We start from the raw sequence: 25202 nt of genomic DNA on the forward strand, positions 1-25202 counted from the left end.
GGGGGGGACAGACAATCCAGAAGGGGGCATGGTGTTCCAGTAGCTGGGATTGGCGTCCCTCTCTGCCCTTTTGTTTTAATCCCCGGGTGGGGTGGGGGGGATAGATCCTTAAGCCCCTGTTACCTGGGAGTTGTGGAGATGAGTTGAAAGGAAGGCAAAGGGGGCTGTTTAAAGTGAGAGGGAGGTGTGAGTCAGAGTGTGTGTGTGGGGAGGGGACGGTAGCTGTGTGGGGCTGTGAGCTGAGCCAGGAGCGTCTCTCTCTCTCTCTCTCTCAGACACACACACACACACACACACACACAGCGGCTCACTGTCCTCGCCCTATTGTTGCCTTTTGTTGTTTGTCTCCAGCCGCCTTATGACCAGCTTGGGGATCCTGCATCGCCCTTGATAGCAGCAACAACACACACACACATCTCTGTCTCTCTCTCTCTGTCTCCCTCTGTGCGCCACGTCGAAGACCCCAGACCATCAACAGAACCAGGTACCGTCTCTCCAAACAGCATGGGACTTTATTTATTTTGGGGGGGGTTGGTAATGGGCTCCTAAACCAGCATCCACCCCCTCATCAATTTCCTTTCCCTGCCCTGTTTCTCTTTGCACAACCCCTCACCCTCTCCTCCCTTTGGTCCAATCACTAGGTAACACACACATTAGTTGGCGAGTAAGCACGCTTTTTAACAAGTCTCCTCTCTAAACATGCGTTCACTCTGCACTGTCTCTCTGTCCAGATCTCTCTCTCTCACCCCCAGGCTTGTTTAGACCGTGGCTTTTAATTCTGTTGTTGCTGCTGGAACTCGCTCTCCCTCCCTTCTCCCTCCCCTTCCCTCCTTTCCCAGGGACTGGGTTTTGGCGTTGACTGATTTTGAGAGTTGCCCGCGCTGCCGTTCTGTTCCCCGGGGGTCGAACAAGGAGCTTAAAACAGAAAAACAAAACAAAAAATCACCGCTCTCCGCCTGGGTCTCTGCATTGCACCCCCTCCCCTGGAGCGGGACAGAGGTTAGCAGCTTGTTCGCCGGTTGTTTGTTCTGATCTATAAGCCTCCCCCCTTTGAATTTTATTTGTATGTTAAACGCAAAACAAAAGAGTTGAAATGTTGTGATTTTGACAACAGGGAAAGTTTGGGGTGGGGTGGGGAAATGGACAAGGTGCACGTTTCACGTAGGGTTTGTACAACTCGGCTTGTGGCAAATGTTTTATTCTGTCTACACGTGGAGAGTTTTTTTTGCAATCTGCAATAATAATAGAATAGTTTGTCGTGTGGATTTGATAGGTCGCTTTTAATACGCTCGTTGCTAGTTCTTCTGAGTTACCCAGCGGGGTTGTGTGTGTGTGTGTGTGTGTGTTTAAAGTTGTTTTTTAAAAAGAAAGCCTCTCACAAAAAAAAACTATTTGCCTCATTCCTGCTTTTGTTTGCCCCTATAATGGGACAGCACGGAATGAATTCAGGCTTAACAATGGAGTTGAAATAAGCCCAAAAAGCGTCGAAGAAATGGCGTATTTAGAACGAAAATGATCATACAGTGTTGAGGAGGGAATGAAAGGTCACAGCCTGGATCTATACAAGAGCTTATTATGCTGTTGCTGTATCTATTCTGTCGCTCACTCTCAATACTTTTTATTAACGTTTGTGAAGTCCCCCTTCTCTCTTTAATCTTGCCCTCTCACCGAGACTGCCAGTTCGCTTTAAGTGTCAGAGTTGGGAAAAGTAAAGTTCACGCAAGACGAGATAGACACGGTTTTTCTGTTTGTTTTTGCTTGGGGTGGGCATTTTATTCCCTTTACTTTTAACACAAATCCCTCTCGCGTAACTACTTTCAACTGTGGGATGTCAAAGAGGGAGAAACGGGGGCTTTTCGTTTTACTTTTGCAAATTAAAACAAGTGGGAGGGGGAAGTTCCCGTCAGCATCGCCTCAAAACAGAGGAAATCAAATCACTTCGTGAAAATATCTTTGGGGAGAGATTCGCATTAAAACAAGTTGTGAATGTTGGAGCCTGTTATTTCTTGCGGGCTCTTGATTTACTGGATTGCGCCCAGATATTTTGATCCACGGAAAGCATCTGAAAACGAGAGTTGGGATTTCTCTCTCTCTTGTCTGTCTCTGGTTTTAAAAGTTAACCAATGCGTTTATTTGCTGTGCCGTTTCAAGTCTCCGCGATCCCACATTTTTCTCTGCCAGTGTTTGTACTGCTTCGTTTTAGACACTTCACACGGAGAATGAGTCTTCTGCCTGATAGGCATCTGTCTGATCTTCCCTCTGCATGCTTTCACTTTTAAGATCTCGCCTTTATTATGTAAAACAGGCAATTAGAGTTGTATCTGTTTGTTTAAAACAAAATGCCGGTTAATTAGCGTGATCAAAAAAAAACTCTCCCTTGTAGACCTGGGCTGATTGCTTTGTAGGGACTCGACATGACACACATTGTAATTCGATGCCACTTCTGTTTGTAATCCAGCTCCCCTCGTTAGAGAAACAAACGGTGCCTTTTATTGCTAAAGTTTTCAACATCAGATCCCTGTCTCTTCCTCCTTCCGTTCCCCCGTCCCCCCGGCAGTGCGACAGGAGAGAGAGGGCATGCTGAGCAATTTAGTGGGAAATTACGTTCCCCCCCTCCCCATGTCAAGAGCTGCCTCCATTCTAGAAGCTCCATCTCTCCTTCCCCCTGCAGTCTGTACTGGGGTCTGATTAAATAGACACCCTTTTGGGTTGGACTGACAATTAACTGGAGACAGGAAGGGGGCTATTACTGCCTATCTGAGAAGTGTGGGGCAGTCTCATTCTAGATAGCAGTAGAGTGGCCTTCAATACTGTGTGTCAGGGAACCTACAAACAACTTGGATGCAGCCCCTCTACCTTAGTAATAGTCAGCCATCAGAGGTAGTGTTCTGAAGCCAAGATGGGGTGGCAGGGTGGCTCAGTGGTTAGCACTGCTACCTCACTGCGCCAGGGATCGGGGTTCAATTCTACCCTCTGATGACTGTGTGTGTGTGTGTGTGTGTGTGTGTGTGGAGTTTGCACATGCTCCCCATGTCAGTGTGGGTTTCCTCCAGGTGCTCTGGTTTTCTCCCACAGTCCAAAGATGTGCAGGTTCAGTGCATTGGCCGTGCTAAATTGCCCATAGTGTCCAGGGGTAGGTAAGGTGGATTAACCATGGAAAATGCAGGGTTACAAGGATGCTATTTGGAGGGTCAGTGTGGAATCAATGGGCCTAATGGCCTGCTTCCACACAGTGGGGATTCTATGAAAGTTTGAACAAGCCACTTCAGCTGTCTCACCCTCAAGAGCTCATGGGTTGGTTAACAACCTGTTCTTTGGGCACAATGTCAATTATTTCCATCATTAATGAACAGAGAATTGAAATAAGCTCAGTTTAAAGCAAATGTGCATAATAATGCAGATAACCTCTGTAAGCAGAAGAATATATGTAAAAAAAAGTTAAAAAGTAAAGTTGTCATTAGTCTTTGTAGTCTTACCAGACCGCGGGGCTGCTCTCTCATTGGGCCAAGACAGCTAGTGGTGATTAATTTGAGGGTCACTACCCCTCAGGCAAGGGGTGAGGTTGAGAAGGAGATACCTTCATGGTAACCTCAGCCAGTATATGAATTGAACCTGCGCTATTGGCATCACAAGTCAGTTTTCTAGTGAACTGAATGAGCTGACCCCCAGCATATATACATACACATTCGCATATGGATCCCTCAAAACTGGAGTCTGAGAGAGGGCCTTTATCATTACAGATGCTGACAGCCCGGTTGTGTATCTTCAGCAGTTTCTGTTTCCACTTTAGAAAGCCAATGCCTGTAATTTTATTGTTTGGTCTATTGATTTATTAATTGTCATTTGTTTTCAACTTTTGCATAATTGAACCTCAGAGTCAGTCAATTTCTGCAAATGTGGACATTTCTCACTGAACCCAGCAGCTTTTTCTTCTGAAGTGTGTCCTCCCTTTGATAGAAGTTTGAGGTGGCAGATGTTTTTTCTTGGCAATTGCTGATGGTTCTACTCTGGCTATCACTGGCCTGAAGTGTTTTGTGTTCAATGCAGCACTGCTGTGATGTATGAAATGTGGTAGGCAATTATAGCACAGCAAGCTCCCCAAAAAATGGCAATGCGATAATGACCAGATCACTTGTTTTAGTGATGTTGGTTGTAATATAAATACTGCCTGTAACATCAGCGAGAATATTCCTGCTGTTACTAACGTGCTAGTACCAAACATGAGTATTGTTGAGAAAAGAGACATACTGTCGAAGATTTTGATTTCAGGATCTGGACAGATGTGAGAATGCCAAAACTCAAAGGGAGTAACAATTTATATCACATGAGAAAAACGTGCTGATTGGTGGAGCGCTGTTTGAAATAGGTACAGTACTTGATAAACTCCGAACATAATGACTAAAGTGAGATGTGATTCTGTGAATGGATAGCATTATCTGAGTAATCCTGAGTATGCTAAGAATTACGCTAATGACAAATTTAAGATTATCAATTGGGCTCACAATGTGACTTACTTAATGCTTGCAAGAAGCAGCAAATATTCATCTGTAGGGACCTGTCCTCTGCAGAAAAAAGGAACATGTTTAGGCATTGTATCTTTTTGACAAAACTCCACGGGAGTGCAATAAGAGGGAATTTGCCAATGAATCAGCACACTTTTCTCATACAGCTTTAAAATCTTTTACCCATCTTGATGGGTGTAAGGCGAAAAGTAGCAATGGCATGTCTCTATCTTTACCAATACTTCTGCTGTTCTCAAAAATTGTGCTGTTGAAACATTTATGTCCATCTGACAGGGTACACGGGGCCTCAGTTTAACATCTTATCTGAAAGACGGTGCCTCTGATGGTGAAGTACTGACAGGTCAGCATCCACAATGTGCTGTAATTTCTGGCATGGGACTTGAAACCATTGCCTTCAAATAGCACATGGGTTCACAGTCTCCGAGTAGGAGCTCATCCATTTAAAACTTAGGTGAGGAGAAATTTCTTCACTCAAAAGCTGTAAATCGTTGGAACTCTCTACCCCAGAGAACTGTCATTGCGCATAGTCATGACAGAGGTTGATAGATGAGGGAGTTACGAGATGTTGAGTTAGTGTGAGAAGGTGGAATCGAGATAGATAAATTAGCGATCATTTGTTGACTGGCAGAGCAGACTTGAAGGGCTCAATGGCCTACTTTAAATACAATTTCTTTTGTTTTAATGTTATGACCAGGAGATGACAGTGTTACCAACTGAGACAAGACTGGTTCTTTTACTGACTTGCAGCCTCTGCTGTGAAGACTCCCAGCTGCTGACCTGGTCAAAAGTAGGCTGCAAGCACCCCCTAGCTAAGGGGCAGAGGACTTTGAATGACACTTGTCAGACTAATAACTATAGCTTAATTGTATCAGAGGAGGGCTTCAGACTCACTTTGAAATGTCACAAAACATTCTACAGCAAATACGGTCCTTCTGAAATTCTGTTGTAATGTAGGAAGTGTGACAATTCAATTTATGTAGAGCAAGCTTCCACAAACAACAACAAAATAAATTAGTATTAAGGCTTACAGAATCAAGGCATATTAATGGTGTCAAGGTAGAGATCAACCTTATTGATTAGAACAACAGGCTGAATGGCATATCGTCTTGTTCTTAAGTTTCTATAATTTATTTTAATGTAATTGCTTGAAACATTTGTTAGGACGCTGGTGAGAACCCTCCTGTGTTTCTTCAAATAGTGCCCAATGATCTTTCACATCCAACTAAGAAGACATTTTGAGCCAGGATTCATCGTGCATGCAAAAGACAGCACCCTCAACAGTGCAGCATTCCTGCAATAAAGTATCAATGTCTCTACAGTGAGACTTTGAACATAGAAACTTCTGACTGGGATACACTCAGCCATAGTGGATAATGACAGAAATCCTGCTGTGGAAAGTTCCACTCCACAAATTATCTGAATTTGTTCTCTTGTGTTTGACCAGATTGGCCCCAAACCATGCAACCAAACACAACAGTATTTCAAAGTGACATTCAATGCCCAGATTCAAACATGCAGTTGTCTGCTTGGGATATCGTTGCTTTTATGGATGTTTCTTGTGATGACACAGCCTGACTCAATGCTATCAGTTCCATCTTTGATGTGGAGAGCTTTTCTCCATAAAGTGTGAGAGGTAACACTGAGTGGTGACTGTCAGCCGTGTCTCATTGCCTTCAACTAAGACATTCTTAAGAATGCTTTCACTTTAAAATGCACAGCTGTGTGCTGTCAGTTCCTTTAACCCCAGCGTGAAGATTGTCTGCTTATACTGCTGATTCCAGTTCTGTCTCACTGCATTTACTCGGGAAAAGTAACTCCATTATGATAGGACAGGAGGAGGCCATTTGGCCTATTCCCTCCCCTAACTTGTTCACCCTATTCAGTCTCATCACGGATGATGTGTACAGGATTTCACTTCCACTGGAGCCTTTGTTTGAACTCCTTCACCAAAATCCAACACGCACAGAGACGCACAGGTGCATGCACAGGCAGATGCACACACAGACTCGCACATGCACACAGACATGCGCACACACACAGACGCATGCGCACACAGACATTCACATGCACACAGGCACGCACAGACGTGCATGTACGCGCACACACACGTGCACACAGATGCACACGCACACAGACACATGAGCACACACAGATGCACATGCACACACAGACGCGCGCGCACACACACACACACTTATGCACTTTTGATTCATTTACCTTTGTGTGGCCTTTCTTCAGCTTTGTTTCATAGGAGTTCAATGTCAGGATTTTTCAGAAATTTAGTTCAGCAGATGGTGCATGTTAGAAAATGATTGTGCAATTTGAAAGGTGCAAAGACATTTTGTACTCAAAGTTTGTTTGCATATAGTTTACCTTGACGTGCTCTGCTCTGCTGGTGTAAATTGAAATGGGACTGTACCTCGTACATATTGGCTCCTGGAGCAACTCCCGTCTGTCTCACTGAGGCATCCTCTAAAGTGGCGGGTCTGCTGAAGCCTGAGGTGTGCTATATCAAGGGAAGGCATGTGATGATGGCAATGACAACGCATTGATACAAGAACTATTCTTATTTACCTTGGAAAACATCTCCTGATGTTTTGCAAAAGGCTAACTGAACAATAGACATTGGATCCACAGAAGGTGCTTTTAGGTGTGATAGAAATGAATTTGCAGGAGGATAATCTTAGTACTGGAGAGAGAGATTTATGAGGGAATTTTGGACTATTCCTGGGCGTTTGAAAGCACGGATACTATTGGTAGAGCAAAGGAGAATGGGGTTGGATGATTCTTCCACTTTGGACAAAATGAACGAATTTGTATTTATATAGAACCTTAGCCACCTTAGGATTTGAGGGCTTTTCTAGTTAAATGAAACATTTTTGAAGCATGGTTATCGTTATAATGTGTGGCAATGCCGCAGCCAATTGGCACACAGCAAGCTTCAACAACCAACAATGAGATAAACTGATTTTTAAAAACTTCAGTCATGGGATGAGGGTGTTGCTGGCTAGGCTGGTATTGTTTTGCCTAACCTAATTCCAAGAGGGCAGTTAAGAATCAATCACATTGCTGTGGGCCTGCAGTTTTTTTTTTCCTCCTTTAGGTACATTAGTGAACCAGATGGGTTTTTCCAGTAATTGACAATGGATTCATGGTTATCATTTAGACCCTTGATTCCAGACATTTTTATTGAATTCAAATTCCACCATCTGCTGTGGTGGGATTTGAACCTGGGTCCCTGGGTTAACAGTCCAGCAATAATACCACTAGGCCATGGCCTCGCCCTGTGCTCTATGATTAAGTTTTGAACTAGACCAACACTTTCTGTACCTTTCACTGACAGTGCTCTCATTTCAAACCTCAAAAGTCATCCTGATGCCACCAAAGAACTATGGGTTTGGTGAGGGGAGGGGGGTAGAACTGTGGAAGGGAGTGGGGTGGTGGTTGTTGGAAACTGTGATGTGGCAAGAACGGAGGCAATGAGTTTAATCCACAGGGTTTTTAAGGAACCTATGTTTTCACTGGCTTTTTTGGAACAGGAACCAGGCCTCAAAGATAACAGTCAGGCTGCATCCACCATTAAAGAAAATGTGAGAATTTAAAGGGGTCACAAACCTCTTAAAACTTGGTCAGACCGCTACAGAGGGTATTGTTGTCTCAGGGATCGTGGCTCCAAATACTTGATTTGAGAAGCATTGGATTAGACGTGGGGAGAGCCAGCCTTCTTTGAATGATGCTCTTAGATCTTTTACGTCCATCTGAGAGAAAAGGCGAGACATCTCGAAGATAGCCCCTTCACCTGCATGGCAATCCCAAAAAGTGTCAGGATTGGAAATGTGGTCATTCAGTGAGGAAGAGCTTGACTTTTTCACTGGAAAGTATGACTGGTACCATTAATCCAAGTCTGAGATCTTCCATCTATAATCGCATTCCATTGATGGATAACGTCCAGTAGGAGGGTATAATATTCCAGCGTAATTCTGACTCAGTGCTCCACACAGCCTACTTTCCTTAATTCAAAGTTCCTTTAACTTGAATTGTTCCTTAATTTGAACTGAAAGCATAGGCAATGAGAAATTTTATTAAAATTGGATAACTTGAACTACTGGATAATTTGACTTCAAATTAACATTATTGTGCTACACGCATGGTAAAATTCTGTCCTTGTGACCTGGTAGTGTAGTAGTTACTGGATGTGGTACCTTGCAGATTTGACTAATAATCTAGAGAACACCAGTTCAAATCCCACCATGGCAGCTTGAGAATTTAAATTCAGTTTGAATCAAAATCTGGTATCAATAAAAGTGTTCATGACTCAATTGGGTTGCTGTGAAATAAAAACACCTAATCGCTTCACTGATTTAGGGAAGGAAATCTGCTGTTGTCGTCAGGGCTGGCTTACATACAACCCCAGTTGCACACCAGCTAACAGCTCTCTTCTGAGTTGTCTGAGCAAACCACTCAGAGCAGCTGGAATCGGATCAAAACTGCTGACCTCGCCAGTGATGCCGACCACCTGAGAATTAATTGTTGGAAAGGAAAGTGTCTGTGAAAGGTTTAACAGCATACGTGAAGCATTTATAGAGTCATAGAGTCATACAGCACGGAAATAGACCCTTTGGTTCAACTAATCCAAACTAAACTAGTCCCACCTGCTTGCACTTGGTCCATATCCTCCAAACATCTCTCATTCATGTACATAGCCAAATGTCTTTTAAATGTTGTAAGTGTACCCACATCCACCTCTTCATTCCACTCACAAACCACTGTCCATGTAAAAATATTTGCCCCTCATGTCTGTTTAAAATCTTCCTCCTCTCACCTTAAAAATATGCCCCCTGGTCTTGAATTCCCCACTGGAGGGAAAAGACACCTGCCTTTCACCTTATCTATGCCCCTCATGATTTTAAAAGGCTCTGTAAAGTCACCCCTCAACCTCCTATGCTCCTGTGAAAAAATCCCCAGCCTATCCTTATAACTCAAACCCTTCATTCCCAGCAACTTCCTGGTAAATCTTTTCTGAACCCTCTCCCGCTTAATAATATCTTTGCTATAACAGGGAGTCAGGAACTGGGCACAGTACTTCAGAAGATCTTCAGATCACGTGATTGTCCAGCACTTAGCTTGGCAGCTTGCTTCTCTTTGATTTACTCTTCTTTCCATCTGACTTGATTTACTCCAAAACGACAGTTAAATGGCACTGACTAAGTTTCAGTGCTGCCACCATGATTGTAATAAATGTTAAAGAGATAGACTGATGAGTGTTTTGTCCGTGAACCAACCCATCTGTTTTTCTTTTGAGAAATTGTGCAGTGTCATCAGAAAGCTTTCAAATCAGGATTAGCAAGTTTCAACAAAACTTTTCTGAAGAAGGGTCTAGGCCCGAAACGTCAGCCTTCCTGCTCCTCTGATGCTGCTTGGCCTGCTGTGTTCATCCAGCTCTACACCTTGTTATCTCTGGGTACACAAAATGTCAGTTAACACTATGATAAACAAAATCATAACAACTTTAAGCCCAGAAGAAGGTCATTTGGCCTGTTCTACGTGTGCCAGCTCTTTGGAATATGCCAGGCCATGAGGTTGCAGATTCTGGGAGTATTCATCACTAATTGTTGCCGGTGATCCATACGCTTCACGTATGCCGAGTCTTGCATGGCCTTACAGGAAGTGGAGCAACTGGATTGGCGTGTTCCTCATTCGTCCATCACCGTCAAGTTAGATCATCACCTGTATTGGTCAATGAGGGGGATGCTGAAGAACTCATAGCTACGGTAGACACATCTGAACATGAGGTGCCACCTTAGTGAAGTTCCAACCCAGCACTATGCAATCCTGTAATCACTGCCCCACACTGCCATGTCGAGGTGCTCATGGTCACGGGCAATGAAGCAATTGGCAAGAGGCCTGAACTCCGTGAACAATGCATCCTTAAGGACGGTGGAGTTCAGCACTTGAGTGTAAAAGATAAGGCTAAAGCATATGCACTTTCAGCCACTGAACAGTCAATTGGACTCAAACAACTTGAGAAAGACCTGGGGGCGCCCGACACACAAAGGGCTGTAGATCCTTACAAAACCCCAGCTGTAGTGCTGAAATGCTGTGATCCTAAATTACATGCACCCTAGTTGCTCCAACGCTGGCATTTCCCTACACATTTGTCCAACTATGAACTATCCTGGAAAGGCAGAACAAATTCAGCCTGCCATTTATTACTGTATCAGCCAACTGGTGAACATCAGTAATGTGATAGAAACAGCCATCATTAATGCCATAAAGTGGCAGTTACCTGTTCAGTGGTGCTTGGTTTAGATTCTGCCAAGACTCCATGATTTCTTAAACTGGCTCCATCCAATGCGATGTGCAATCTGTTGTCTACCAACAATGGTGAAATCGATTGTCACAAAATCCAGCCCACTCACTTCTAAACTGATTGGTCTTGACTGTGCTCCCTTTGCATTGTTACTTGAGGAAACTGGCCAAACTCTCAGCTGAGCTGCATTCTGACTTGTCCGTCAATTAACATTGGTTTTAAAATGTATGCATCCGTAAATAATTTATGTCAGGCTGCAGTTTCATGTTTACATCAAACACTTTCCAAGTTGTAAATAACACAGAGTATTGGCTTTTAAGACCCTCTTTTATGTCTTGTGGAATCAATATTGTCTGTTGCAGATGGCAGTCTGGCTGTGATAGATGAAGCGCTCACTAGCCTCCAGTAACTACGTTGACTTTCATGATTCTTTGCTATTTGACACATTAATATTCTTTTTCAGAAGGGGCTTTTACACTTCCCACCTTAATGCTGACAACAGATCAATTTATTCTTTGCTTATATACTCAATGTAGCTACATATCGTACAAAATGGCCTGGGAGATGTGGAGATATTTTTGGAATGATCTGGAATGCACTGCCTGAATGGCTGGTGGAAGCCAATTCAATTCTAATTATCAACAGCAATTGGGCAACCACTTGAAATGGGAAAACTCGAAACACTATAGTGAAAGAACAGGGGAAAAGTTGGATTAATTGGATTGTTTTTTTCAAAGACCCAGCACAGGCACAATGGGCTGGATGGTTTGTGCTATATGGTTTGATGACTTTGGTTAATTCATGGAGAAAGTGCAATAAATTAAGATTTAATTTCAGCTCAAATACATCCGGGAAATGCATTATTATTTTACACAGCATATTTGAAAGCAAACCTGTCTTATACATTCATTTAGTGCAGATACAACACACGCATCAATGTAGGTCTGATCTCCTGTGCTTATCAACACTTTAATGAAGCAACATCTGTAATATAATTTTTGACGAAAAAAAAACAAGGTTGCTGTGAGGATTTTATGAGGATTAATCTTGGTGTATGCGCACATCATGTTACTGTTGAATAGATGAGTGCTTATGCATATGTGCCATAGATAGTCAGGACTGAATCACATTAGTGCTATGAGGCATCGGGACTCTCCTGAAGAATATTTGGAGGCAACATATTCCACCAATTAAATCAAGTTGATTTTCAAAGTGGAGAATGTTTTATAGTCTGTTTTTGGGCTCCCAACCCGATGATTCTCCAACCTTTTTGGTTGAAGAATGTATTTTCAAATGAGTTAATGATCATGGACAGAATTCAACCTGAATAGTGTTGGTTTGGGCAGAGTGGGATGGTGTTAGACCCAATCCCATGTCTGAATTGGAGCTGGGTTTGGCCAGCTAGCCCCTTTTCTCAGGTCTTCAGATGGCTCAGGGCAGAACTGTCACCATCCCCTCACCTCGGACCCCATTCAGGAAGGAAGCCCCACTTCTTCAGGTGCTGCTGACCAATCAAATGGCAAGTGGTGCTCTGGTCTCGAGCTGCACCACTGGCACTCTCACCAGGACCAAGTTAGCAGGCTCCAGTGAGGGGGAATGTGATTGATGGCATAAGGTTGGGGGGGTGGGGTGCGCAGTGAAGGTCATCTTCAATGGTCACTTCCGCCTGCACCCAGAAGCCATTAACTGGCCACTTAAGGGCCTCATTATGCCCATGGGCAAGGGGGTTGCCTGCTGCAGGTAAGATACCCACTAGGGGAGACAGGTGGCATGCATGGCATGGTGCCATGATGCCTAATTTAGTGTCAAACCGGAGTAAAATGGGCATGGAAAATGGCCTCATGAATTTCCCATCAATATTTTATATTAGTACTCGTGATATCAAGGCATTCTGGCACTTTTCCTCTGTGTTACTCTGTAGTTAAATATTTTCATGTCTCTCCTGTTTTGAAGAAGACTGTACTCAGCTGACACCCACCACCAGGCATGCTGGTTGCAGGGTTTGCCAGTATGATCTTCCATCTGAACTGTTCTAAGTGTTCATCATGTGTGTTTTCCTCTGAGGTGAGACAGCCAGCCCACACTCAGCTGTACCTGTGATGGCCATACCCTGCTCCCACTTACAGAAGGTCCACATCAGGCTGTCATTCATTTGTGTTCTGCTTCGTCTGATGCATTTAAGAAGGGGTCCTCAACCCAAATAGTTTGAGAATCACTCAGGAACTTGCAAATGGGCTATAACCGTTCTCTTCTCCATTAGTTTGCTTTAATTGATGACATATTTTGCTGCCAAACTTCCTTCAAAGTATCCCTGGTGTTTTATGGCACCAGCCTGGTTCAGCCTTGACTGTCTGCTACATAAGGAGTCACCTGTTCCAGCAGTAAGCACGTACCAAGATTAATCTTTACGTTACAGAGCGTCGGAAGATCAGGTCAGTTAGTTGTTAATGGGTGGTCACTGTCAACTAATTTCATACTGAAAGTGGTTGGTTTGGGGCCTAAATCATATTATGTCTTGATCTCTGTGGTGGTTGTAAGCCAAGCCTCGTGAGGTTCTAATTGTGGTTGGACATTTTGTCAAATTTTCACCTCTGCTTACCATGGCTTTACGATTAGGAAGTGGTCCGTCAGAACTATATCTAAGAAGGGAATACTGAGTCTTAATGGTCTCCTTGCAGTTTATTTAGCAACAATGGTGGACAAGGCTTAATCAAGCACATGGACACAGGAAGGTCTGAGGAGCCGGAAGATAATAGTTGAAGGAAAAGACTAAAATGTACAGAAGCAGAGAGAGTCTAGCTTCTTCCATATGGTTTTGATGCTTTGCATTATAGATATTCCCAACCCACTCAGAACCATATAAGCCCCTGGGGAAGAGGTACAAATGGAGACATGCTTTGTAGCAGATTGAATTTAATCAGTCGGTGGGCGAAAGTGGGTCTTTCTCACACAGTTCAAACACTGGTGCGATTAAAATTCATTTGTCTTTTGTGTTTCAAAATTAACCCACTCAGAATAGCTGAGTACAATTCTGTTCACTTTAACTGTTGTTAGGGAGACGCTGACTAGCCTGGGGCTATTTTCCCTGGATTGGAGGCTGAGGGGTGGCCTTACAGAGGTTTATAAAATCATGAGGGGCATAGATAGGGTTAATAGCTTTTGCCAGGGTAAGGGAGTCCAAAACTAGAGGGCATAGGCTTAAGGTGAGAGGGGAAAGATACAAAAGGAACCTAATGGACAATTCTTTCATGCAGAGGGTGGTGCACGTTTGGAATGAGCTACCAGAGGAAGTGGTGAAGGCTAGTGCAATTAGAACATTTAAAAGACATTAGGATGGGTATATGAAAAGAAAGGGTTTAGAGGGATATGGACCAAATGCTGGCAAATGGGACTAGATTAATTTAGGATATCTGGTCGGCATGGATGGGTTGGACTGAAGGGTCTATTTCCATGCTGTACAACTCTATGGCTCTATGACAGTGTTCATTCACACAAGGAAGGGTCGATTCAGATCTAAGAAGTAAAGCTGCATCTCCATGTAACATCCATACATCTAACTCCTTGATGTGTGATATAGGGTGCATGGAAAGCATCAACACATGGTAAATACTAAGGAAATTCTGAGCGTCCTTGTAGGATCATTTAGAAGTCAGTTTGAATCAAATCACATTTTGTTTGAACAAAAGATTAGTTGAATATATTCTGTGCTGTACGGAATGTTATAGATTCGTGTTTTGCTGACACTCAATCTTAAGTTAACAGCACCCAGGTAAATGGAGTTTCCACCAGTGATGAAATGGAATATGTATGAAATGAAGTGGTATATGGAGTATGCTGATCAGCTATACTGATAAGCAAGCTCCTGAGGAAGTCTGGTGTGGATGGCACATTGTAAAGCAATTCTGCACTTAGTGAAGCCCTTCAGACTCAGAAGCTTACTCTTGTCTTGCAGATATCAGTGTGAATGTGGAGGCAGAATTACAACGGATTCTGCCTTTGACTTTCTGGTAGGCATTTGTTGGTAAGTCACTGGATAGTGAGTCACTGCCCCCATTTGGCATCTGTACGGCTGGATTCTTCAGTCTGAGGCATGTAGCATGGTCAGCAGTGCAAAATGCAGGCTTGTTTTCAGGCATCACATCAGGCTGTGCTCAATCGACTTGAAATGCAAATGGCAGGAAGAGCAGGACCCCAGTCAATTGGGACTGGGCAGTTTATCTAGTTCCGTCAACAAAATGCATTGCTGCAGCACCTTTAGCATGATCAACATGTCCTCAGTTGCCTCACGGGAGGATAAACAGACAGAATTTAACACCAGGTGGAACAAGGAGAGATTAGGACAGGTGACCAAGCACATGGTCTAAGAGGCAAGTTGCAAAAATGGCCTTAATGAAGGAAAGAGATGTGTGGACATATGAGGAAGAAATTGCTGAATTAGGGCAAATTGCTGAAGGCATGGCTATCAATAGTGGTGTGAAGAAAATTAAGGATGAACAAGATGTTGGATTTGGAGGAACATAGGGATCTGCGAAGATTGCTGGTCTGGAGGAAGTTATAGAGATCAGCTACGGAGGGGTATGAATATTAATTAACCTCTGAAGACATACTCTGGCTGCAGTGAAATAACTATTCTGCAGTGTCTTTGGATGTCAGATTAATCCAAGATTCAGCCAAAATCTCACCTTCAAATGCAGTGCCCATTCTCCAGTTTATGCCAGATGCTTGCTTAGGTCACCTGTGCAGTGACTTGGACTTTCCAACTGAGCTTTAAACCTGACACCAGATCCTATTGTTCTGCCGGCCACACCTTTACCTCATTTACGTTTGACTCTGAAATGTCATAAAGTCTCGACCATCTTTTAGATGAGATGTTAAACAAAAGCCCTAAATTTTTGGCTGAATTGAAAAGATTCACAATCGGAAGAGCAAATGAGTTTTCCCAGATGGTTTGACCGATAAATATCAAACCAACACCACAAAACAAAAGCAGAAGATCTGATCACTGATCCCATTTCTATTTGTGTGAGCTTACTGTCCATGCCACTATTGGCTGTTGCTTTTCCTATAAATACACTTCAAAAACTATTTAGTGGAGTGCTTTGAAACACCCTGAAGATGAGACAGAAAAGCCAGTTCCTTTGTTACCAACACTGGAAAAAGAAACCTTTACCAGTGTAGACCCACCTGCAATGTGGTGATGGTGGTTGCTGTTCATTTGGGGAGTTTGAGCAGTGGTGACAACACACTGTTACATACGTGTTGCAGACTGAAGTTATGGATGGTCTGGTTACAGCCTCCACCTTTCTTCCCATCACTTTGCTGACAAGGAATCGTCCCACCTCTTATTGTCGGCCTTTTGGTGTGTGTTGGAAAGACTCGGTTGATACCCAATCATTTTCGCTGCATTATGAACCCCACCTTGCTTGACCATTAACTTCTAGAGCAGGACTCCAACCTCGGGCTTCTGACTCAGCTGCAGTGCCACTACCCATTTTACTGCAAGGCCTCCCATTTGCAACATATCTACATGTAAGAGGCAGCAGCAATAGAACACTGAATCACTAGCCCACCTGCTCAAACGCAATATTCTGTGTAAATATGAGAGCAGTAGGTTTTAGCAAATCTGAATAGAATAGAAAATGGACTGTTAACTAGAACATGAATAAATTAGTTGAGTCATGGTCTATTATGAACACTTCCCTCCTTACCTGAAGCATATTGAACAGAGTTAGTGACAATTGAAAGTGTCCACGTATGGTGCACTTAATGTAAGCAAGGTGACGTTTAGTAGAATATACAATATTGTCAGCGCACATAATGGCTAATGTTTTGCATTGTTAATTGAAGTAGGTAATTGAGCTGGCAAATTAAATATTCATATAATTTAATTTAACCGTTTGTTTGAGGCCATTAGAACTGTCATGTTTAACGATTTACTGATTTGATAAACTTACACTGTTGTTATTCTACCCATGCCTAACCACCTCCCCGCCCCCCCTCCCCCCCACCCCAAATAATTGCTCAAGTCTTAGTACTGGATGTGAAATTTGGGGGCCAAAGGAGAAATTCTCCACACTGCAGTCATGATGTGAGTGTTTGGTTCCAAACCCACCGCCAGTTGTTAGTGACCATGGATACAGTTGTATCATCAGTCAGAAGAAATGGATGATGTAGCGCTCTGTAAGAGCAACACAGCTGTTCTTTGTTTATGCTTAGAATATAGTAGAATGGTACAAAGTGTACTTTGTTGCAGATGCCCTTACCTCCTTTTCTATCTTGAACAGCATATTTCATCAGCATACCTGCAGATTGAAAAGTTTTTGCAGCGAGACTTATATTTATTCACCATCTTCCACAGTTCTAGGGTGTCCCAAAATACTTCACCACCAACGAGGCGCTAATTTTTTTTTTGAAGTATCCTGGTTATGGTTTTGTGGGGAATTATAGCAGTCAATTTGCACACAGCCAGCTCCCCCAAAACAGCAAGGAAATTAACGGCTAGTTAATCTGTTTCTGTGGTTTTGATTGAAGGATAAGTGTCAGCCAGGACCCTGGGGAAAACCCTGCTACTACTTCAAATTGTGCTGCAGGATTTTTTGACTTCCACTTGTGAGGGGCAGGTGGAGATTTGGTTTAATGTCTCATTCAAAATTGAGGATGAAATTCTGAGTAAAATGGGACATTTAAAACTCTGACCCTTTTTACACCCAACACCCATGGGGTGATATGATGCTGTGTGATATCATTACATGAACATTGACCAGGTTTGTATGAAATTCCTTTGTCTGTTCCTTTAACAAAGGCTTTACCAACATTTAATTTAAACCTTTTAAAATAGCAGGCAATTGAATTTAAAGCAGAGATATTTAGAATTTATACAAAGATATTATGGCACATTTCACCCTTCCAGTTTTTAAAGCATTCATCTTTGAAAATCCTCCCACTCCACTGTCTGATTACATCAGATTTCTGGTCTGATTTTGAACCTGGCTTTGTTACCATCTGTCTAGTATGCATTTAATACACATTCCGAAGTATCCAAACATTAGGCTTTAATTCACTTTTAAACAAAAACAATTTTAAGAAAACATTAACGAGACACAGTTCGTACTTCACAGGAAGTCAGAGGAAAACTTGTTATGAATCAATACCTGAGGGAGCTTGGTGGAGCTCTGGATTAACACATTGTCCTTTCCTCTGGGACCTGGCTTTGCTTCCAGACCAGACTGACTTGATAATAGAGCCTTTGTTATGAAGGCTCCTAAGTGGGCAGTTTGAATCCAGTTCCCAGCAATGTACAACTCCCCATAATTCTGCACTAAAGCAGCAGATAAGTTTAGATTCATTTATGCTGGGTTCAATCCAATTTAGAACTAACAGACTGGACATATTAACAGATCTATATTAGCACACAGAGACCTGGCAAAGGATCTGGAAGTAGCAGTTGACAGGCATTTATATAGCGCCTTTCACAAACTACAGGATATCCCAAAGTGCTTTACAGTTAATTCAATAGGTTTGAAGTGTAGTTACTTCCAAAGTTTGGCATTTAAGCTTAGCAATGCCTCACAAAGGACTCAAGGATCAGAAACCCTGTTTAAGTGAGATAACAAGGTGTAGAGCTGGATGAACACAGCAGGCCAAGCAGCATCAGAGGAGCAGGAAGGCTGACGTTTCGTCACCTTGTTATCTCAGATTCTCCAGCATCTGCAGTTCCTGCTATCCCTGTTTAAGTGATGTTGGTTGACAGATTAAATTGAGATGGAGATAGGAAAGTGTTTATACCTTCTGTAAAATATTGTATGAGATCTTTTACATTCACTCAAGAGGGCAGACAGTCCTGTCTTTAACATTTAATCTGAAAGACAGCATTTCCAACTAACGTCTCACATTACTCTAGATCAAGTGCTCAAATCACTGGAGTAGGACTTGAACCAACAATTTTCCCACTCAGGGGCAAGTGTGACATTGCTGAGTGGCTAAAAGAAATAACAGAATACTGGGATTAGTATCCAAAATAGGACAGTAGTCACTAGAAGTTACATTTGGAAAACTCTTGCATTTTAGTTACCATGCCACAAAACATATATTTGCAAGAGAATATATGCAACAGAAAAAGCAAAACCACAGATGCAAAGCACGAAGGATGTGAGCTGACAAGAACAATTAGCTCTACTCCCACTGGAACAACTCAGCACCCCTAACACAGAAAAGTGAACCACGGTGGTGTACCTTGGAAAAGAAAGTGAAGCAAACTAGATTTATTAGAAAAAGTGATCAAATAGATTGTTAAAGAGGACTGAAAGAACAGACACGGGGTGCAAAGGTAAATTGGGTTTGAGGGAAGGAATTGCAGAATATGCTGTGTGGCTGAAGACACGACAACCAATGATAGGGTGAAGTTTATATGTAAAATGATATATGTAATATAATGTAATATGTAAAATATGTAAAATGATATTAGCCATAGACAAAGTAAACCGAGACTTTTAATTCCCAGGATTGGATAAGGCAGCAATAAACAACATAAATAGGACATATTTTTAAATCAATTGGATTCAAATCATGCTGAACTTAACAATGCTGTGGTTAGGGTGCACCTTGAAGACTGTGTATAATCCTGGCCATGGTGAAGAGGGTGCCATTCAAGCCCAAACCACAGCAACAAACCCATGGCTGGCTGTCACACCTCTGAGGCAGGGGGTTGTGGGTTCAAGCCCCATTCTATGGGGTGGTCACCTAATCAAGGCCAACACTGTAATCCTATGAATGGATCTCAGCGAAAGGCTCCACGGACAACCAGCCCCTACCTTAACTGCTTTCACTGGCCACCATAAAAATAATTAATGATAACTTATGGAAAGCATAAATATTTAATTCCTTTTCACTACAAATGCAATAAATTTATGTGCATTAATTTTTGTTATTAAATATTATAAGTAAATTATTACTCCATGCCAGAAACAAAAGTTTGCAGATTTTCATATTACAAATGTTAATTCTAAAAGTGAGGAGTTTTATTTAAAACATTATAAAATCTGTTATAAAATCATAGCGATTGTGTACTTCTGAGAAACTAATACATATCTTATATCTATACGAATCAAGCAAAATCAACAGTAACACAAATCTTGCTTATAAAACTGTACTTTGTTGATGTTTACGCATGTGATGACTCATTCTGTGCACAAGAAGAGCATGTCTGTTTGTAAAGCATCACTCAGTTGGTGGGGATGAACCTGTTCTGTGGTTCAGCATTAACTTAGACATCGTGTGTCAGTGACTTAGGACCAGCCTGAGGACCACCTTAATGATCCTTACAGGCCACTAGTGGTCCATGAACCACATCTTGTGAAACATTGCTACACAGTACTGCATCAGCGCTTCACATTGAGCCAAAGCATTATCTTCCTTCCCAATTAAATGCAAAAGGCCCAATTCTACCATTGTTAAGAAGAGCATGTTCCCCAAACAAAATTTAGTTTTCAACCTTAGTTCATTGGCTGCGAAGTTTGGGATGTCCTGTGATTGTGAATAACACTATGTGAATGCGTGTTCTCTTTTATTGTTGGTTGAGGTTGAAAAAAATACAATTATGGACTTTTAATGCAGACATATGTGTTTGGGAACAGAGCAGCTGTAGTTAGTGCAGCATTAGGTCTGCTATATTACACCTTTGGATCATGCCAGTCAGGAATCTGAGCTCCAGTTAGTGCTTCAGTGAAGGTTTCTAGTCATGCAGTGTTCAGAATCCACTAATATCATACCAGCTGTTCCTTACAGGCAAGGCATCTGTGAAATTGCCGGGGCTAACAGATCCAAAAGAAATGTGAGGTGGCTGGGGGAGACTGTGCTTGAGGTCTCTAGCATGAGGCCTTTGAGATTTATGCTTTGCATTACTCCAGTGGCCGGCCTGGATCCTGCCAAGTCAGGATGTTTACTGGGGACGAGTAAACAGGTCCTGTTAAATCCAAGCAAAAAAGACCAAACCATTAAATGTACAATTTCCTCCTGGAGTTCAAGGGTAATGTGAAAACATGGCTGTGATCCAAGTTTCCATTTCTTCATTGATAAACATTGTCCAGCTCAACTGAGATGAATGTGGATATGAGACTGGACTTGGGACTCCAATTTGTGCCAAATCCAGCACAAACACAAACAGGGAATAAGTTGGGTCCACTTGCATTACTAGCTATTCAACGGGACATGGGTTTTTTAACATAGCAGGTTACACATGCATTTACCGCCCCCCCTACCCCACCTCACCATAGGGGAAGAATGTGTCTCTGTGCTAACAGTATGGAGATGGGACAGCTAGCAAATAGGAATGCAGAGGTAAAAAGGAAAGGGAAGGAAATGGTGAAAAGATTACATTGATTTAAGAAAGAAAAACATCTAGACTCAACAGAATGACATATCTGTAAAAGTGCAGGTCCCTGTTGTCCTTAATCTGCAGCAGTCACTTCACATACTAATCTCTAGGCCTTGATTACAGTATAATGTGAAGTTGCCTTGTGTAAAATCAACTCAACATTACCTCCAATAAATGGCAGCATATTAACTTTTTTTTCACACCCTGGACTAATTAGGAGGATTTTTTTTAATTAGTCTTGAATCTTTCTGAATAAATTCATAATGAAGTACCAGTAATTTATACTTTCAAGAGACCTGTCTAGTCCAATTCAAATGACCTGTAGTTCAAGACCATTCTAATCACTTTTCTGTAATGAATTGAAACAGCTAAAGGGAACAGAAAACAATTTTAAACACAGTTGTCTGACTTACTAAAAGTCTGCATTGTTAAAATGTTTGGAATGAGGATGATGGTTTTGCTGTTGAAATGCAAGACAGTTACCATGTAACACTGAAATGCTCTTAAAAAGTGAAGATTGAATCAGTCAGTAATAATAGATATGAATGTCATTACAATGAATCATTTTGTTAGTGAAACACTGTTTTTTTTGTTGCAACAGAAATGCCTAAATGCTTTCTTGAGTGAATGGATGGGAGGGGGAGATATTCAGGGTGAGTGGAAGGAGGTAGTTGGATGATGGGTGCGATGTACTGTTAAAGGGAAGTTAAAATGATTGAGGCTATTTGAAGACGTGAAGAGTTGCATCCTTCTGTGGGCAGGGTATAATTTACAGAGCCGAAAGTGGGAGTGAAATATCTCCTCAATATCTGTGTTTGGCAGCAGAGATGAATGCATACATCAGGAAACAATGTTTACGTGTTTTATTCCCTTATTCTAGCCTGTCAAGCTGTCAAGAGTAAGCTAATGGCCGCCGAGACAGCAAAGCATAAATGCAAGAATGGAAGCCTGTGAAAGGACTTGAAGAGAGGGGCTGTTGTGGTGGCCACTTAATTTGAAAGGAGCTGAAATTACACAGTTTATTAAATTAAACATATGCTCAGATGTGGATCTAGGAGTAGGGAGGAGACAGAGACAGACAAGCACAGTGTACAAACAGCACAAGGTCTGTTTAAACTGACCAAGCATATGGCGACAGAGTGCTTCTTTTTACAACCAGTTCAAATTAATGGGGTAACCTTTTGTTTTGCCTTAAAAAAAACTTCTTCTTAAAATTACTTCCCAAAAATGATACCTTCCAAGCTGTTCTCTGGATTGGGTTGGGGGACACATTTTAAGTTTAATTTTAATTTAAGTTTAATTTTAAGCTTCAATGAAATGCAAACAGAAGGCTGCAGAAATGTGGGGATAAAACACAGTGACATGTCTTTAATGTCAGGATTGATTGTACATTCTCACTGTGGACCCTTGAGCTGGAGTCACATATGATGCACAACACAGTTACAAATGTGTGATTCAATCAACTTTACCTATGCAGTCATCCCACTGAGAATCCTTTTCTGACTCTTCCCCGTTCCTCAGAAAAGTTTTCTTTCTAATTCCCAATGGGGGAACATCTTGAGGCAGCCTGGGTTGCTGATAGCGTAGTGCAGTTGGGATTTAATTTGGGATTTTAAAGAAAGGTGAATGAACTTTGTAAGGACCATAGATTATAGATAGTTTCTGCTGGTTATGAAACAAAGAGGATCAAAGTTGAATCAATTGAGCATCAGAGACTTGCACTATCTTTAATCTGCTAGTTAGACTGTATTGGATGCAGAAACAATGGCAAAGATTCGATTTAGACCCTGTGATTTCTGCTTCATTAAACCACACACCCTCAAACCTGATGAGAGGAATTGTTGACTCGTAATTAGCCACATTTGTCAATTAAGATATGAAATGTAATTTTTATCGGGGCTAACTCAAAGACACTAACAAGTTTGTATTGCTTTGTTAATAAACACTTTAATCCTTCAGTTAAATCAAAAGGCAAATATTGGGGCATGCCTATCCTAGTGTCTTAATAAGCTGTGAATCATTGAACGACCACTTCTTTTTAAGCCTATCTCTTTTCACTGGGCTTCAGGTCACCTGTTCCAGCATTGCCTTATGTGGCTCGATGACATTTTTTTTGCCTAATTAGACTCCTCTGAAACCCCTTGAGACTTTTTTTGGTACATATACTGGAGTTGTACAAATTTGAATTATTAATGCAAATTTTTTACTTTCTAAGAAAGTGTATCAAATGCTACAGATCAATCTCAAAATAATCAAAAGCCAGTGGGTGGGAGTGAATGTGAAGATTGCAGGTAGCAGCTGACCACTTATGGAATCATATCAATTTTTAAAAAGGTAAAGTCATCACAAAAGAACTGCCTCTGTGTATGAAAAGTTTATATTAAGAAATGGTTGTTTCAAATTTCATTCCAGCTGGGGTTTTAAATGTGATCAATCAACAATGCAAATTGAGGGTAGTGTAAAGGAGGAGGGAGGCTGATTTGGTGTAAATTTGTTACAATATTAAATGGAAATGATGGCATAGTGATAATCTTACTGGACTAGTAATCAAATCCAGAGGTGCAGACGAATGCTCTGGGGACATGGGTCATGGCAGCTGTTGGAATTCAATTAGTAATTCTGGAATTAAAAGCTAGTCTCACCATTACACTGACTGTCGCTGGTTGTTCTGAAAACCCATCCAGTTCAATACTGACCTTTAAGGAGGGAAATCTGCTCTTTATTCCAGCTCTGGCCTACATCTGCCTGCAGACTCACAGTGTTTAACTAACCTCAGAAGCGGTCTCAATTCAAGGACAATAAGGGATGGGCAGCAAATGTGCCCTCGCCTGTGATGCCACAGCCCATAAAATACATTTTAAAAATTGCCTTTGACACACAAGCACTTTTGGCTAACTGTTCTTTCTTGATGCTTATACAACCTGGGTAACCGTAACTTCCCATCTGGCAGCAAGCTTTAGCACCAGACTAATTGTTAGCTTGTCAAGAGTACTTCAAACCTCAGAGGTGAAAAGATATAAAGCCTTTTCCAGTATTTTCTCTCTCTCTCTCTCTCTGGAGCACAATTCATTTGCCAGCAGGTTTCTTTTAACGCACAATTTCTTGTGCATTTGCATCACCTATTGATAGCTGATCTTTAAACTGTTTTATTGTGCTCTTTGTTTTCTGCTGAAGTGGAAACAAAGGCGGACCGGTGCCTGCAAACGGTGGATTTGCATGCGGCCAGCATCAGCCGAGGAGAATAATTGCTAATACATATTTATGCGGCACAAATTTGCCATTTGTTTATGCATAAAATTATCAGCACCACAGGCTGTATATCCAGAGAAAACTGTGACCTTTTTAGTTCAATAAACAGAAATAAGCCTTTAGTGCTCAGTGAACAGATTTCAGGGTGGTAGTTTTTTTTTGCCAGATGATCCTGATGTAGCTGATAAAATTGGGGTAAGGTGGGAGAATTGCTTCACCCGTCTTATAAGTCTGCAGATTTATGTGTGTATATATATATTTTGCCTAAGCAGCATCCAGCGGTCTATTTTAGGGGACTCTGGAAACAGTTGAGTGCATCGGGGCCATCCTGTCTAATTACTTCGAGACAGAGGACGCTAAAGAGGAATTAATGACAGTTGACAAGTGCAATTAATAATTAAAGCAGAGCTGGGAGTCAATGCAATAAGCAGATGACAATAGCTGGGGTAACTGTACATGACAGCTTTCATCCGTTTCAATCCGAAGTGAGCTCTCTGGCACACACACACACATACATACAACCGAGAGACAAGCAGAGACAATAAAGCGCCTGTAATCTGGTCACTGTTGTAGTTGTAGACACCCCGTGGCCCAGGACGATGAGAAAGGCCTGTTTACCTTTCACAATCAGGTGTTGACAAGGCTGCTTAATATTCATTTTCTGGTTTGGAGGAGGGAAACTAAAAAGTAAAAGGTTGCAGGGAGCTGGAGTAGTATTTCCATATCAGAGACTGGGCTTTGGACCTGA

General features: G+C 42.0%; 1 protein-coding gene across 2 annotated transcripts in view; it reads left to right on the forward strand.

Annotated features, from left to right (window-relative positions):
- Positions 1 to 292: 292 nt before the first annotated feature.
- Positions 293 to 25202, forward strand: part of sox5 (SRY-box transcription factor 5) — a 384119-nt gene continuing 359209 nt past the window's right edge. The window contains exon 1 of one of the 2 annotated variants that reach the window (XM_048610486.1): positions 293 to 484. The gene's annotated coding sequence lies outside the window, so the exon portion shown is untranslated. Of the gene's footprint in view, positions 485 to 716; positions 1000 to 25202 lie in introns of those variants that run through there. The other variant, XM_048610485.1, reaches the window with a different exon arrangement.

This window comes from Rhincodon typus, chromosome 22, assembly GCF_021869965.1.
Source record: "Rhincodon typus isolate 14 chromosome 22, sRhiTyp1.1, whole genome shotgun sequence".
In the NCBI taxonomy this organism is placed as follows: domain Eukaryota; kingdom Metazoa; phylum Chordata; class Chondrichthyes; order Orectolobiformes; family Rhincodontidae; genus Rhincodon; species Rhincodon typus.